Genomic DNA, 18,419 nt, shown 5'->3' with positions numbered 1-18,419 from the left:
GAAATGAAACTTGGATATATTTAAGAGTAGTCAATTTGCAGCTTGTATAACAGTACAGATGTATTGTCCTCTGAAAATAACTCAAAATACAGCCATTATTGTCAAAAAGAAGCTAGAAGCCAAAGTTAGTAAGTCAAAACTGTCTCCAACGTGTCTTTTTTGTGTAAGCACAAAATAGTTTTTATCTACCACTGCCTTAATCATCATGGGCATGGATTTCACCAGAGTTGCACAGGTTGTTGCTGAATCCTCTTCCACTCCTCCATAATGACATCACGGACCTGCTGAATTTTAGATACATGGCACTTCTCCACCTTCCACTTGTTGATGCCTCACAAGTGTTCAATAGGGTTCAGGTCTTGAGATGTACTTGTTCACTCCATCACCTTTACCTTCAGCTTCCTCAACAAGGCAGTTGTCATCTTGGCAATCTGTTTGGGGTCGTTATTATGTTGGAAATCTGCCCTTCAGCCCAGTTTCTCAAGGGAGGGCATTACCTTCTGCTTTAGAATGCCACCACATGTTGGAATCCATTTCTCCTCAATGAACTACAGCTCCCCACTACCAGCAGCACTTATGCAGCCCCAGACCATGATGCTACCACCACCATGCTTGACTGTAGGCAAGACAACATTTCTTGGTAGATTTCACCAGAATGTCATAACACATGCTGGACACCATTTGAGCTAAACAAGTTTATCTTAGTCTCAACTGTCCACAGTACATGGTTCCAGTAATTCATGCTCTTAGACAGGTTGTCTTCAGCAAACTGTTTGTCGGCTTTCTTGTGAGCCAGCTTCAGAAGAGGCTACATTCTGGGACGACAGACATGCAAACTGACTTGTTGCAATGTGTGGCGTATTGACTGAGCACTGACAAGTTCCGCTTCTGCAACCTCTAAAGCAATGCTGGCCACACTCATCTCAATTTTTTTAATCCAGCTTCTGAACAGCACTAAGACTCAACTTCTTAGGTTGCCCCCTTGCAAGGTCTGTTCTGAGTGAAAACTGATTGGAAAACCTCTGAATGACCCTGGCCACTGTATTGTAACTCAGTTTCAGGGTGATCTTTTTATAGCCTAGGCCATCTTTGTGGAAAGCAACAATTCTAATTCCTCAAATCCTAAGAGAGTTCTTTGACATGAGGTGCCATGTTGAACATCTAGCAGTCATTATGAGAGAATTGTACTCAAAGCACCACATTTTAACAGCTCTAATACAAGATACACAAATTTGTATGGTCCTCTAAAGCAAATAAACATGAACATGATGAATAGGTCATGTGTCTTTGCATGATTACAGGATGTACAGCTGTTATTACTTAGGGTGTGCTCACTTTTGTTACCAGCAGTAATGCTGTATGTTGTTATTTTCAGAGGACAGTAAATCTATACTGCTATTCAAGCACATTGACTACTCTAAAATATATCCTAGTTTAATTTATATAGAATTGTCCCTTGGGAAGATATACTAAAATGGTTGCTGAAATGTGAGGGGTGTCTGCATTTTTTTTTAGATATTCTGTTCATCTTCTTAGACATCTTTGATGGATATGCATTAAAACTTGCTTTTATCAACTTCTTTAACTTTATTATTCTATTGATATATATGATATTATTATATAATTTCCCTGACCATAACCAACCAAGCATAACTGTAACAAAACAGTAACCTGCTTTTAGATTAGTTTAATGCATTGTCTATTTCTCTCAGAAACCACAGATATCTGGTCTGATATCTAATCACTGTTTAAATTTAAACAGAAGATAAGAACACTCAATGTACTGATTAATGATAACAGGGAACATTGAGATAATCTCTGGCAAAGCCTTTTATCTCAATAATTGATAGAACAGAGAGGAATACAACATAGTGTAAATAAACAGCTTAACCACCATCTGTATCACATTTCAACAGAAGAGATTAAAAATACTAATTTATTACTGTGAAAAACATGGTGGCATTGTTTAAATGCCAAATTTTTATCTTATTCAGAAGAAAACCTCACTGTCTATTTTTAATGGCATGAAAAACATTTGCTAAAATTCATAGCAAAATTATACAGGATTAAAGTAGAATATTGTTTTTCATTGAACAAATTTAGTTATCAAACATGCCTATTATTTCTTTTCCCACAGAAGTTGTAAGCTTTTAATTCTATACAGAATGCTATCTATACAAATATACTATCAGCAGTGTCTCAAAGGTCACCCACCCATGTCGGTCCTTCCTTTTTTCACCTCTGTGCTTATTTCATTCATGAAAAGATACAAAGTTCCCATGGTGCCAGCACCTGGACGTGCAGTCAGATCAATGGTCCTGCTGTTGAGTGTAATTGTAATGTTTGACGGAAGTGTGCTGATAGACAATCACATGCTGAGGTGAATCGATGAAAACTTTTGCAGAGTGGAGATAAGAAAGACTATCACACAACCGCTGCCATCGCTTTTATCTTCTAGTCACTGATTAGTTTTACACTTGGGCACAGTCTTTCTTTCAAACCTAGACACTTGAGACTCACAAGGCTTGAGCATTTAATGTGCCCTTGGATCAGTTTTCTTACAGTTTGACCCCTAATTGCCTAGAACTTTTTTTTGTTGCATAAATGTGGTGTATGTGGTACATATATTAAAACAAAGCTGCCTATTACACTGACCAAGAATAACAGTAAAACCATTGATGTGAAGTGAATAGCATATTCACCACTATTATGACAATAGAGCTATAGAACCTATTAGCATTATACAAGTATAACAGAAGGCTGTATTACAGACAGGTATTTCATACAGCGACAATAAATGCCATTACTAAAGGAGAAACCCAATTAACCCAATTAAACAATTCTTATATCACTAAAGTCACAGCTGCAGCAGCCACATACATGAGTTCTAGCAGAAGCATCAATATTAACCTCATAAAATGACCCTGGATTTTCTGTGCATTTTTGTGCAGTTCTTCCATGCATTACGGTTTTCCTGGGGATTAGAAAATTGTGCGTCTTTGTGCAAATTCAAAGGGAAAGAAAATGAAAAAGTATAAAGGGGTTCATGAAAAACTTTAACAATTGTTTTGAACTGTTTTGACTGACCTTTCCTTACAATGTTTAGCTTTTTATTTTATTAAATTTTTTTAAAGTCCATCTTGTAAATGCCCTTTTTTTAGTATATCTACAACCAAATAAATATTTTTTCCTCTGTCAGCATTTATGGAATAAAAAAAACAACTAAATCTAATCAAATATATTTTAGCCAGCATATTTTGTGACAGATGCGATTTGTGAGCTCTAACTACTGACCATCCAGTCAAAGCACTTGAAAATGGCAACATTATTGTACGCCTGTTAGATGATGCCGATGTCACCAACTCAAAATCTGACTGGTTGAAGCAACAGTTTCAAGTAGCATGTACTTTATGCTGCAGCCATGAAAGCAGCGCAACTAAGAGAACAGCTATGAAATTAAGATATTATACTTTTGAGAATACTACATTTTTATTTAAAAAAAATATTAAAACATAAGTCAATGATTCTAATAGTGTTTAGCGGGCAGAGAAGGTCTTGCTGGCCATGAGGCCCACCACTGTTATAAGTAAAATTGCATTAGAAAGTAAACAATCAGCTGGTAAACACTGTAATAAAAGATGTTTTATTTATTTATTTATTTTTACTTGTAGTGTTACCATAATCTTGCTGACATCTTCAGCCAATCATTTTCATCTTATCTATTTGTTTTCAAGGCATTTCTGCACATAAAGCTTATTCTAATTGAATGTTTTTCTGCTTTTCATACCATTTGGTGTAAAATAATGGTTGAGCATGAAAATCCATATCTGGCAGCATCAACCATTTATGCTTAAAGTAATTGAGTGTCCCTATTATGGTGTTATATAATTAAATAATTTGAATGCATCCTAGGCTGGTTAGATAATTGCATGATTATGGGGTTCCTGATAAATTCATCAATCAGTGTACATTACAGTAGGTTATCAGTTGTTTCAAGTGTTTAAAATTGCACTTTATGGGGTGACCTGGGTTTCTGTGAGACCCCTCTCCTGAATGTTGGTGCTGATGCACCCCTGATTTACACATCTGCCTTAAATGACACTTGTATATTTTCATCACAATGCAAAGTGGGTTTATGGATATGTGAAGTGTACAAAGTGTATCCTAGCAGCAGGTGTTTTTCAATCTGTATTCATGACTATTATTGTGTCCTACTGTACTGGTTTGTATGCACAGATGGCCTTTTTCTGGTATGCATAAGAAAGCTGTGATCATTCTCTGCTGCAGTCTTATTGCTGAAGTCTAAGAAATCCCCAGACAACTATTTTACCACCAGGTGGCTACCATGTCCCCATGAAACTAATTCAACATTTAGTATAGTTCCTTTGTACTCCAGGTCAATATTCTTAGATTCAGATGCATTCTAATGGAATTGTATGTTTACTGTAAAGAAAACAATTTGATTTTTCAGTAGTATATCATCAACTATAATCATATATTAAATAAAGACATCCTACATTTATCAAATCACACATTTAATTCTAATAGCAAAAAAATAAAAAAAAAAGTACACAGTTTACTTATACCGCTTAGCATTCTACCGACTGAGCTTGCTATTTTGACACATTTGTAAATTGCTTGTCTATGTAGAACAACCTTGTTTCTAGATTTATGTTTTGCAAACTAGGTAAGCAATCACGTTACAGCTAATCAAATGTGCCACATATGCTAATGTGACACTGAATAGATTGACAGATACTCAATGTTCATTAAGCCATGCAAGTGAATAATAGGCTCGCTTTTGTTCTTTGTCAAGAATTTATAAGCTCTAAATGTTATACATTGTGCATACAAAAAAGACTTGGTTCATTGTCACACAGTAAGGACAAGGTAACCAAAGATCATTTATTTTTTTATTTTGTCTTACCACCAGATTGCATATGATATACAGTATATGGCCAGAAGCTTGTAGACACCTGACCAGCATGGGTGTTGGCTTGGGGTATTGTGCTCATTCTGATGTTGGGTGAGGAGGCCTCTGCAGCAGTCTGCGTTTAAGTTCATCCTAAAGGTGTTAAGTAGGATTGAGGTTGGGGTCTATTCAGTCCACTTCACACCAGCCTTGGCCATTCCATTGTGAACCTTGCTTTGTGCACGAGGCATTGTTTGGCCAGGTTTGAATGTCTTAGTCCCAGTAATACCCCTTTGTTATACCCCTGTAGCATATACAATGTATACATGTTTTTTATATCAATTGTATCCTTTAAAATTTGCTACAATAAAACTTTCTTTCGGCTTCTCCTATTAGGGAGAATCATCCCATCATCTGCATGTTTGATTTGGCACGTTTTTACGCTGGATGCCCTTCTTAACGCAACCCTCCCCATTTATCCGGCTTGGGACCGGCACTAAGAGTGCACTGGCTTGTGCAACCCTAATGGCTGGGGTCGGTTCCCTGACCGAGGATCGAACCCGGGCCGCAGCGGTAAAAGCGCCGCAGCCTAACCACTAGATAACCAGGCAACCTTTCAAATTTTGCTACAATATGTAAGGAAAAAAACACGTGTCTAATGATCAGGTGCCCAAAAACATAGCCATGTAGTGTATTTATTTTAATGCTTAACATAAACTAAATCTTCTAAATAGTATCACTGTAAACTTTGTCTTATTATAACTTATTTACTTATTGTTATTATCCTACAAATATAATCAAAATGACAACAGGACATTTCATTACATTAATCAATTAAACTAATAATTCATTAAGATATTAATAAAACATTAAAATTGCATGCAAATGAAATTGAGGGCCACTCCATCCTGCAAAGACATTTACCATGAATGACAAATTAATAAATAATGTGCAGGCAGTACATAAATATCAAACCGAAAAACCTGTCTTCAAATCTTCAAAACATTTAGCCTTTCCAGTGGCAAAATCTGAAGATGTAAGCTGTAAATTGCTTCTCTGATGGTAGTAAAAAATAAATCATTACATTTGTAACCATTATTTTGCACTCATCAGCAAAGTGTTAGTCTGTGACATGTTTAGCTTTTGTTTCTTTTTGAGAGTTTTCACAAATAATGACATTTAATTATAACTGAGCAGTCATGTGGTTCTGCTGACAACACCTGAAGCTGAGCCTTGATAGCTAATTACCATCCACTCTCTTGGATGCTCGTTGATGTTCTTTTACACATAATCAAAGTAAGAAAACTGATAGCTTTTGACAATAATTCAGATTGGCTGCTTACTTCTGTGACAACAGGCATCGTATTATCTGCAGTGCTGCCTGCTTTGATCCGTGAAATGCTGTGATCATGCCCAAGAATAGTTCCTTCATTATAATGAGCTCCTCCTGTTGAGGGCACTGGGAAGTTGATCTTACCCAGCATCTCTCACTGCCTGGTTGTACAGTAAGTGAAATGCCTTCCAGAATGTGGAAGTTCTGGTGCTGAATTCAACCATATTTTGATCTGAAGGTCATTGTTTAAGTATAATGTGCTACATCGATGCTCTTTTTATATTGTCGGGACTCAGTTATAACTTTCTAGTCAGTTTTAATACATTGTATGTCAAGTGGCTATTTCTCATTGAAAAAACCTGAACAATAAATATTGGCTATGAACAAAAGATATATCTAGAGACTGAACAAAATTAAACACATTTATTGCGCATATATTCCTTACTCTTACATTGCTGCCAGGTGTGCAATCCTATCCCCGGTGAGTTTTTAGGTTTTTCCCAGAATGAATTGGCTAACTGTGCATCAAATAGCCACCCAACCATTAGGATGTATAAAAAAGGTCAATGCTTGTTACAATGCTCCAATGGTCCATATTTAGTGCTACTTATACTCTGAGATGAACAGGTCAATTGGAAGAAGTTCATATGTCACATACTTATTAGAGCCCAAGTTGCTGAAGCTGTTAAAGATCTATCCTGAATTCTATTCCAGGTTACAAAAAGATATGCCTTAACAACACATTTTTTCTCTTTAGGATATATACACCAGGGGCTGCTTCACCACTGACACAACTTCCTGGGGGCCAGCCTGTTCCTGTCCTGCTTGCTGACAAACAGCAGACACTGATAGCAACTTCCCCAAGGAGTAACCGTAAAATGACCTACCTTCCACATTGATGCTCAAGATGCAGCCCAGGCAAATATTTTTGCTATGATAACACATGAGTGTACCTCCTAGCTTGCATGATCGCTTTCCAACATCAAAATTCATGAAAGTGTTGCATGGGATTTATTGCCTGTTTGCTGCTTTTCATTTCAGCCTGCTGTGTTTGTCATAGTGTGGGACCAGCATCTTATTCAGTTGTGTCAAGCTCATTAATGTCACTAGAGACCTTCATTTAGTTTATCATTAATCTTCAGGTCTCTATCTGGATTCCAGAAAAAAAACCCAGAACTGCCTTGGAATTGGAATTTATACAGGTCATTGAGTCTTCTTTTCATATCCCTGAGGTCATCATGGCCAGAGAGGATTATAGGAACTGTGGAGGCCCTGAACAGAATGATGCAATGCATTGCATATGGTATAGAATCTGTAATTTTGAATTTCAGCCAGTTGTAGTGCTTTATGTCAATGGCAAATAGTTCAAATATGGTCTTATAGATATGACTATTTTAAGCAATATATTTTTTTAATGCTACTCTTCAAGAAAGTCCAGCAGTTTAGCCATGGTTGGGTGTAATTTGAACAGCTCCCATCTGACCTGTGAACCTCCCCAGCTCCTGCCCTCTTTACTAATTGCCTAATTCTTAAAGATATATGTTAAATAATAACTTAATTTGTTTAATGTTTATAAATATATTTATAACCAAGCTGTAATTAATACTGATCAAAGGTCTACACCTTGATTTGATAGGATGGCTCTATTTTCTTCATGATTCTGTTTGTTTAGATATGTTTTTTTGCTGATATTCCAGGAACAGGTATGTTTATATTAAGTATATGTAACACTTTAACTGCACACCAGTGGACCCCATTTGTTATTTATTATTTATTATAACTTTGGGCAGCAATTGGTTGTACCAGAATTATCACTCCAGTTGGTATCAAAATGTATGAATCATGCATGCTTTTATTTGCAAATAATTTTATTTTATATTATAGATTTACTTTCCACCTCAATTTTAAAAGCTAAAATATAATCAATATTAAGTCACATTCTGTTCTACTTGGTAACATAACAAAAAATGGAAACTTAATGGGAGATGAATATTTATGCAAGTCACTATAGACACATGAACAAAAAGATATCTGGATGTGACCGACATTTAATCACTTTCATCCCAACAGCATTATGACTGATTATTAAATATGAAATTAAAGTCAATGTTAGTGGAATAAACCTGTCAGTGGCACTTGCATCACGAAGAAGAGTTATCCTTCAGCAGGTTTCATTTCAGCCTTGATAGGGTTGACACCCTCTTTGTCATGTGCCTCAGCAAAAGAAATGAGATATCAGCAAAGATGTTGATGATGAGAAGCCCCCATAACCCACAGTTCAGTGGCAGTCTGATAATGCATAATAGTGAAGCATCTGAAAAAAATTAGCATTATGTTGGCTCAAACCTAGGAAGGCTCCTTCATCATTTTTTAAACTGAAATCTTATGTATTGCCTCATAATCCTTTCTATAAACATGAAACTGCTGACTCACATACTAACACTAATCATGTTCTTTATGAAAATGTTTGTGTCTGTATATCAGCAGTTATATAAAAAGTACTGTCTACATTTGCTGTGTGTACATTGCAAATATCAGCAAAGGAGTGACTGAGTCTAGAATGGGATGTTCAACAATCAAATACATTGTGATGTTTCTGTTCACATATTTTTAGAGATATACTGTATTGGTGTAAATGTGTGGTTAGCGAAATCATTTCTGGCTTTTTGCAAGCATTGTGAGCAGGTGGCTTGGCCATTTTTGGCCACATGGCTGGATTGAATGTCCACTGAGTCTTTATTTACCAATGAGCAGTATGGGAATAAGAGTGTAATCCATCATCAGCTCTGTTCAGCCCAGAAATGTCTTGTCTATGTCAACAGTATGAATATGTGAAAGAGATGCTCACAATGACTGGTCTCTTCTAGCAGGCTAATGAATTATAAATACTCAACTAACAAGTAATTCCCAGACATTTTAAAACTGTACAACTAACAGACATCAACTAATTACTGTCCTGTTGACAGACATGATCTTATATTGTAAATGTTGCAAAAAAAACAAAAAAAGTGCCGGTCTGTTTCCTAAGTATAACCATAGCACACACTTTTTTTTGCTTATTGATTAGGTTTTAATATTTCCAATATGATTTTATGATCATTAGTACATGTGTTTGTTAACGACTTTATGTAGGTCAAACCCTCCCTCTTTTATGGTTGTCTTCTGGCCCCAATTTTAAAACAGATTGTTTGGGGATTTCAACAGGATGCCTCTATGGCAATACAGATTAGGCAATTAACCTTGATGCCACTGTAATTGTTAAGATACTTCAGCAGAATGAATTCATTTCCCAAATGGTTTTGATAGCAAAAATCATTTACTCTCCATACAAAAACAGGGAGGAAACTGCAAACATGCAAACAAGGCACTGACATTGCCTTAAAACACCCAACTGTGACATCAACCAATGTCATCCTCCAATTATTGAGTTTTTTGTCAGGTTTTTGTCAGGGACTACATTAAAAGTAGATTTTTACCCTTTACTTTTGCACTCAAGGTACCTAATTGGGATTCCTTAGTATGATTCCCTAGTGTATCCTTTATAACCTTTATGAGTAATGAGCAATGGTTGTATGGTTTGCTAATGAATTTCGAAGGTATGCCTTTGTGACCTCACAGCACCTTTCTGCAAAAAAGATATGCTAGCTTCACTTAATTGAACGCAATTGCTTTGGATTAAGTAAGCATTAATAATTTATGACTCACTGCATTGATTTAGTAGTCTGCCTTTTTCATAGCTCAAAGGGTAATACACACATGCACACGCCAAGAGACTTACAGGAATAGTCAAATATTTATTAATGGTTTGATCATTATATACTGTACAGTCTGTAATTAATTTGCCATTAGGATGAAATAATTTGATAAATTTCCAGTTTGTCATTAACTGGCCAAAAGATAAGATAAAAACCCAATAATTTAGCTGTATTTCAGTTTTGAGAACATTTGGAAATGTTGAATAAATATGTAACAATTTTTATATGCATATTTCATCTACAGTGCCATGATTTGATTATTTTTTGCAGCCTGCCCAGATAATTGGTTGTATGTGTGTGTTTGACAATTTCATGATTTTTGCAGGTTTTATAACCAAATGACTACTAGATTTGGGTGTAAAATAAAAGATGATCAAAACAATATTTTACAACATGCAGGATAGGTATGACCTTGATTAATTTCTCCCTTTGATATGTTTAACAGAATGACAACACCAGAGCGAGTATGAACTCAATACCTGATAAAAAGAAATAACTCAATTGAATTAGTGTTGAGGTGTGCAGCTGGTGTTCCACTATAATGTCTTTACTAATGAGTGTACATGTGCAGAGATCATTTAAATGCAATACATTTAGTAAAGTGGTCATGAACAGGTCATCGTGGTCCTAAGAGTTTAGATTCACATGCAGATTTACACTGCATGGCCATGTGTTATCTCCTGACTATCACACTCATTTGTGGGTCCTCCTCCAAATTGGAGTTGGAAACACTCAGTTTTATACTATATTTTTGTATGCTGTATAATGAAATTTCCCTACTCTAGAACTACAGGAGTACAAATTTGTTCCAGCATGGAAATGCCCATGTGTACCAAACAATGTCCCGCATAGAGCTCTGACATTAACCCCATTGAACACCCTAGAGATGAACTGGAACACTGATGCACCCCAGACCACCTCCAACAACATCATTTCTTAATCTCACTAATGCACTTGAGGTTGAATGAGCAAATCCCAATAGTCATGTTCCAACATTATTTATTTTATTATTCCTTTACTTATTTAATTAGAATAACAAAGAGGGGACTAATCTGGAAAAGGATGAACAAAAAGAACAAAATTGTGTTATGGTCAAGTATTCACTAACCTTTGGTCGTATACTGTATGATGAGAATTGATGAGATTCCCAATTCCCTAATATTTGATCTGCACCATGGTAATTATAAGCTAAATTTAATCAGCTCAGTATTCCTCTATTAACCCAGAAGCCTCTTAAAGATTTCTCAGACTGTCTGATGAAAGATGGCCTGTGCTACCCCAGTGACTGGTGTGATGATTGTAAAACCCAGACATTTTCTTTTAAGTGAACATGAATAACAAAACTTACAAAAATGTATTTCTTTTTCCCCAGTTAATGTAAACTACAAGCAATCCAACAGTATCTTTCTTTCCTTTTTCCCTTGTGTGGCTGCTGGGAATCGGTGCACCTGTCTATTGGCACCACTAGCGTAGTTTTTTCTGCTAGTGTTCAGTCTCAAGAGGGAAGTTTATAATTGCCCTCTGTAGCAGATGTCCTGCTCAGTGTTTTAGAAGGGTCACTATAGTTCCACACTGGAAACTGTGAGTAAACGGAAAGTTTTTTTTATATTATTTTTTTATGGGGACCAAATTATCCATGATCATTTTATACATTATTGGATGTCAAAATCGGACACTGCTTCAATTTTTAAGAATTTTCTTGTAAAGTTAAAGAAATTTTCTGTGGTTTAGGTTAGAATTAAAAGTAGTTATTAAATATAGGGGCATTAATAAGTGTGGTACATGCATTTTTTGTGTTCTTAGTTGAACAAGTAAAAGCAAACAATATTTAGTTTAATTTGCTAATGATTTCTAACATTGAATTAAGAAATAAAATACACCAATTACTGCATTAATAGCGTAAAGAAGTAAAGGAGTTGTTTTTTTGCAGCCTTATCTATTTAAGCACAGTGATTAATATGCATGCCTTTATATGGTTCATTATTTGGTTGCTTTCTCTTTGTGCTATCCCAAGTGAATACTCTCTTAAAATTATATGTCTTGCTCTATTGTAGAAACATAAGCTACTAGTCAGTCTCTTGTTACCTCAGACTTCTTGAGAATGTTTTTTTTTAAGCAAATATATTTCTTTCATATCTGTTTCATTGCATTTCATTATGTTCATTACGTGAGGTGCCAATATGAAGACCTCAAACACACTGCAAACCATAACCAAAGGTTTAAGTTGAGAGATGGGAAATCCTCCACAGTTAAAAAAAAAAGGCTCTCATTTTCTGATTTTTAAGCTATTGTCTGTTCATGTTTGGTGAGAGCGTTATATACCGAACACTGTTGGTTGCTGGATAAATTATTTCACATAAACACTTCACGTAAACACATGGTCACTGAGACATCATGTTTCAAAAGGAAATTTCAGCAAATGTCAGCATTTGGAGTCAAATCATGACTCTTAACCCATTTAATTGAAATATAATTTTTTTTAAGTTAGTTTTAAATTTACACCACATGCACCATATGCTTTTTGACATGGTAACAGGGGCACTTAAAATAGCTTACTGTAAATGCCCAAATGCAGCAGTTCTAAACAGTTACTTCCTGCAGACACTGAGTTAGAAAAGCTGAGTAGGCTTCATCTCTGCTGCATGTGTTGTGTTAATGATTCACTATCTGAGTTCACCATAATAAGCAGTCAGAGAGACAGATGGTTCCTCCATCTCCATGCTGTAATCATGTCTGATCCATCTGCTCATGCCCAGCAACACTCCACAGGCTCTGTGTCACACCTGTAATTTCCTGCTTACCTTTCCTGGATTTCTAGCCCTACTGCCCTGACATGATTCTCTGTGTCACAAGAGATCTGGGTCGAATACAGTATGTATTTAAGATAGGTGAATGGATGGCTTTAGTTTTTTTTGCTTTTAGCTCTTAAAAGTTTTTAAAAATGAATGGAAGAAGGAAAGCAGCGAGGAAATAAATAAATTAATTTTAAAGAACAAAGAAAAAAGAATGAAAGAAAACTTGAGCAAAAATCCTGTTTATATGAAGAGGAATACTCTCAGCATGCTTTCCGATGAAAAAAATCCAGAAGGTGTTCTTGCTGTGATGAGAGATGTCACTCAGTCTCATGAGCCTTCCTTATCAGAATAACTTCTGCATACCATCTACAAACAAACAGAATTTACATATTCATGTGTCACACATAATATTCTGCATGAACAATAGAGTGAAAAGTGATTAAGCTTAAACTCTGTCTTGGTAGTTTGAACAGTGAAATATGAAGGACAGTGAAGGCCACAGAGAGATTTAATCCTCAACACTAAACTAAATTTGATGTTAAAAATACTTTAACAGTATTGCTTCAGGGAACTGCTCTTTGATAATTCCTGTAATCCACAAATGATACATGAAAGGAATATAACATATTTTCCCCACAAACATATCACCACAGTTTGAAATAACTAGTCTGTACAGTTCTTCTATAAAGATAGGTTGATAAATTAAGATCTTGTTTTGTGGTTACCTTCACTGACAAACAACCAAAAATAACAGGTTATAGATAACTGCCTAGTTCAGGGTGTAACCCACATACAGCAGAGAAGATCAAAGCATTCAATGTCTATCCACTCCCTTGGGCTTTGCACTGGTTTGTATCCAGTACACACCTGCTACTAAGCTCCTGCTGTGGTTCCACCCCTAAGACTTTTCTCCCTGACAGCTGGACAGATGCTGCCCAATGCCCTGTCTCACAGTTTATTTTGTATTAAGACAGCTGGAGGGTAAACTCCGTCTGTGCTATGTGCTAAAGAATACTTTCCTGAGGGAAGCTGGATATCAGTGATTCATCTCAGAGATGTACAAAAGTAAAGACGACAATACATTGTTCTAAGTCTGTGGCACAGATGCAAATGTTTATAGTATATTTAATTATAGGTAGATTTTATTAATCTGTTTTACAATCTTATAATCTTCTCATTAAACTCACTAGAATGCATAATTATCAGAGAAACCGAGTCATTAAATGTGATCAAAAACTGTCAGGTATAACACAAACTGTTCTATGTGATCTACATAATAGATTTTATCTACTGATCTATTTCAAGCTTTTTAGCTGCTCAAAAACACTGATGAATAAAACTGTGGAAAGAGATTCCATTAAGGATTATAGAACATCTAATCTAAAAAATAAAAAAAACCTTCATCTGAGAAGAAATCATTTACACGACTGCAACCATTTCCCATTTACCAAGTCATTTTCTATTGAAAGCACATGATAATACACTGTTATTACTGTTAAGTTGATTGAACAATTTGGAATGTCCCCAACCTCCTCTATTTTATTTTCTTACACAAAATTAAAGCATTGCTCTAATATACTTGAAGACAGCTTTAAACAGTAGGAACTCTCTTGTTTATATCCTCATGAGCATGCCCTTTAAACACATGATAAATAGTGCCTGAAGCTGTAGTTGACACCTGGGATTAGCTTACATTCATCAGAACCTAAGCACTCCTGGAAAGCTACAATTAGAAATAGCTGCTGGGCAACAATATACACATAATAAATGGACCTCCCTGCAAAATAATAATTCATGCATTTGTATAATGCAAGATGACTGAGCTGAACCTCCCCAGCTTGTTAGAGGCCACTTTCCAAGCAAATGATAAATACATCTTTTCTTAGGTTGCATTTTGTGTGGGATCAGTAATACGACAAACTAATTAAACAGGATATTAATATTTAATGAGTTCAAAATGTAACACTTTTTTTATGGAAAGGGAAACAGCAGTGGTTTAGTTTGTGATGTTTTAACCTTGGTGATGAGATCAAACCTAGCTTATAGCTATATTTGATATTACCCTATACCAAAACTGTCTTAAACTGTTAAAAGATTATTTTTATTGTTTTGAAAACTCCTGAGGCACCTCCACTTCATGGCCTTACAGAGTTCTTTTGCTCATTGGTCAGAATGATGTTTTTTAGACATAGTTCCAAACAATATTTTTAAAATAAGAGTATTTTCTGCATAGTTGACTATGTGAGGGTCTTAGAGTATAAGGGTAGACTCGTCAGTTTGTTGTTTGAGAAACCAATTTACTGGGTTTTCATAAGTACTTTGTCAGTAGTGTAAAGTCCTTAATATAGGGGTTATTTAATCAGTCTTCATTTGATAATAGACAGTGACTCTTTGAACAGCCAGGGGTTCAAATCCACCATATGGGACCATCTGCCACCATCCGGAAAAGTCTTGATGCATGTCTTCCTCTTACCCTTGAGGGGTGATGGGTCAAATAGAGCTATGCTTTTGGCTCAAATAGAACATGACTTCAGTGATTAGCATCAGTTTTTTTAATCTAATGCCAGCAGCTACTAGAAGCCAGTGGAGGGAGCACAGCAACGTGGTAATATGGGAGAACTTGGAAAATAAAGTTACGACTGTAAAGATAAAGATAAGACTATGCTAGGTGCCTAGTCCAAAATGACTATGTTTCAAATTTGGTACCTAACAAATTATTCACCAGAAAGGATAATTACCTAACATTAATCCAACTGACATATGATAATGAGGTATGTCTGATTCCAACCAAATGTATGTAGGTGCAAATTAAGTTTCTAATACTGCAGGGTTAAATGTGGGCCTAAAAGAGTTCTCCAATGGTATTGCACAGTAGACACATTTAGGTATTGAATAAGTGCCATTGTGAATTGCCAATCTTAAAAACACAGACATATAGTTTAGGTTGGCATGGGAGGACATCTGCTGCAACAACACCTCCAATTTCCCAATAGAATGTGAGAGTACTGCCTTTTCACTGTTTTATTAGTTTTCAACCTTGTCTCTACTCAATCCATAACCATTCTTCATTTGTGCAATTTGGTTCAAAATTATACAGCTATTTTGGAAAAATCAACTTGCTTGACATACTTTAATATTGACTTTTTCACAATGAGTAAAGCTAAATGTAAACAAATGTCGACTTTTAATGAAAGAATATCTTGCTGCAAAATTAATTTGAATTATTCAGTGTGTGCCTCAAGTTTGCTTAAAGAAATCTAAATATAGACAGTGTTTCTGAGAACAGTTTGTGTAATTTGGGGAACTGAAATGCACAGTTACCCAAACACTTTCCTGCATAAAAACTGGTTGGTGTCTGCTGTTAGGATTTTTCAGGTGGGTCAACAATCAGAACTGAACACACACACACACACACACAATACACAATACAACTGAAATTGTATTTTTATGCAATTTATATTAATATTCATGCAATTGAGTATTAGCTTAATTTGAAATCATAAATATCTCTGGATACATTCATTATACTTGACTACAGGTCTTCCGGAGCATTCTTTTATTTATAGTTAAAAGACACCTAATTTCTTTCTTTTTTAATCAGACTTGTTTTTGATGCAGCTTTCATCTTTGTAGTGTACAGAAATTTTCTCAAGGACAGTTTATGTTCTGGACAGATAGTACTGTGTAATAGTGATGTGAGTGTGTGATAGATGAGGCATGTAAGGGCTGTGTTATTACCAAGGTGTCTCTCTCCCCTGTCTTCTCATGGGTTAATTAACATTTAGTCTTAGCCTCACTCACCCACTATACAGACATCACAAGCTTACACAGAAACAATGACTGCATCTTTATTGTATTAAGTACGTCTAGATATATATTTAATCTTAGAATTGATCTTAAATTAAAAAAGCTGAAATTTTATTGAACTTTTAACTACAGTACTGAGCTGGTTATTTAACTAGTGATTATGTTATTACCTAAAGATATAGTGTTTTATAGGTATTATATGTTCCTTTTTTAGCTGGAACTCTTTATTAAAGTATGTAATGTGTCATAGAAGAGGGTATGGTTTACCTGGTTCATCGGCCCTGAGAGTAATTATTTATGAATACATTTGCTTATATTTTGCTCCTTTTGATCTTGTTCCTGACCTTGTGTTGATTTGTGTCTACTCTGCAATTAACTTCCTTTAATTCATATATGCAGCTAAAATGAGGGGGCGTTAATTGATTGACAGCAGTTTGCCTATACAGTACAGGAAAAATGTCACGTCAAACTGTTTGTGTGACCTAAAGGGCTATTGGTTAGACAATTGAAGAGGGTAATTTATCATTCGATGGTCTTTTTGTCCTGAGTGTCATGCTGTCATGTTATTGTTAGCATCAGCGGTCAGCTGTCAGCCACATTCCATTATCAAGCAATGAGAAGTGATTCAGAAGGCTGGACAAGACCGGAGCCACACAAAGATGTGTTGCAGCAGAATAATACGATCACCAGGAATAATAATCTATTTGGGAAAAGCTCAGTGCAGATATATAGGAGAAATAAATGAATAAAGATGAAAATATTACAAAAAATTCATTGTGGCTCTTTCAGGCTCTAAGTTCATTGCTTAAATACGCTGCTACCTTTTTTACAGAGCTGTCTGTTCTGATCATATACAAGAAAACAAAAAGGAAGCAGTTGCAGATGCAAGATAAATTTACCTCAGCCATCACTTTTGCCACTTGTGGACAATGATTAAATAAATATCATTAAAAAAAATAATCCTTTGTGAGCTCTGTTCTCTTTATACTGTGTTAGTTTCTGATATCTCCCTATAGAACACTTTCCTGTTTCTCACCTTTGCACACTTTGTCTGTTTTGTGATAAAGGCCACTGATGTGGAAAGGTGACATTCATGTGTCTGGCGAGATGGATATAAATCAACCAGTTTAGCAGGTGCTTGGAAATACAATAGACAATTCTTTCTATGTAAATCCTTTTCTAGCCATTGATCAGCTGAAGGTCTGTTTACAGTTGTGTTTAGATTAAAAAGTGTTCAGAGTGTTGCACATGTGATGATTTTAATGGTGTTTGAGCTAAACTGTGAAAAAGCCCTAGGCCTTTTTGGTGCTGCAATTGTTCATACACTTCCAGGGGGTTAAAATGCACAGAAGTGCAAGGGACTGGATCCATTTTCACCGTTGGCTAATCTGACAGCAAGTGGAAATGAGATCCGTAACCATAATCCAGTGCAATTATAAACCATTCTTAATAGAAATATTTAACTTCAGTGTGATTAATCACATTGACAGATAATCCCTTTGCTTCCAACCATTCCATGATCTTTCAGGACTTGTGTTGCATGTTTATTTTTCTGCTTGACTTGCAAGGTTTTACAATCATGCAAGTATATTTTGTACTTGTTTTAACTTGCTATACAAATTAGTTACCTTTAGGCAAAATCAGATATAGTAAAACCATTGGACAGTAAAACCTTGTCTACTAAGTATTCATATATTATTTTTGAACTTCCATATTCCAAAATTAAGCCTGTCAAACCCATAAAACCTAACCATAGATCTTGTTTTTATAACAACCTGGTTTAAAGGTAATACCTGAGTAATCAATATTAAATATTA

Source organism: Silurus meridionalis, chromosome 10 (assembly GCF_014805685.1).
Source record: "Silurus meridionalis isolate SWU-2019-XX chromosome 10, ASM1480568v1, whole genome shotgun sequence".
Classification (NCBI taxonomy): Eukaryota; Metazoa; Chordata; class Actinopteri; order Siluriformes; family Siluridae; genus Silurus; species Silurus meridionalis.
This window is presented reverse-complemented; position numbering follows the sequence as displayed.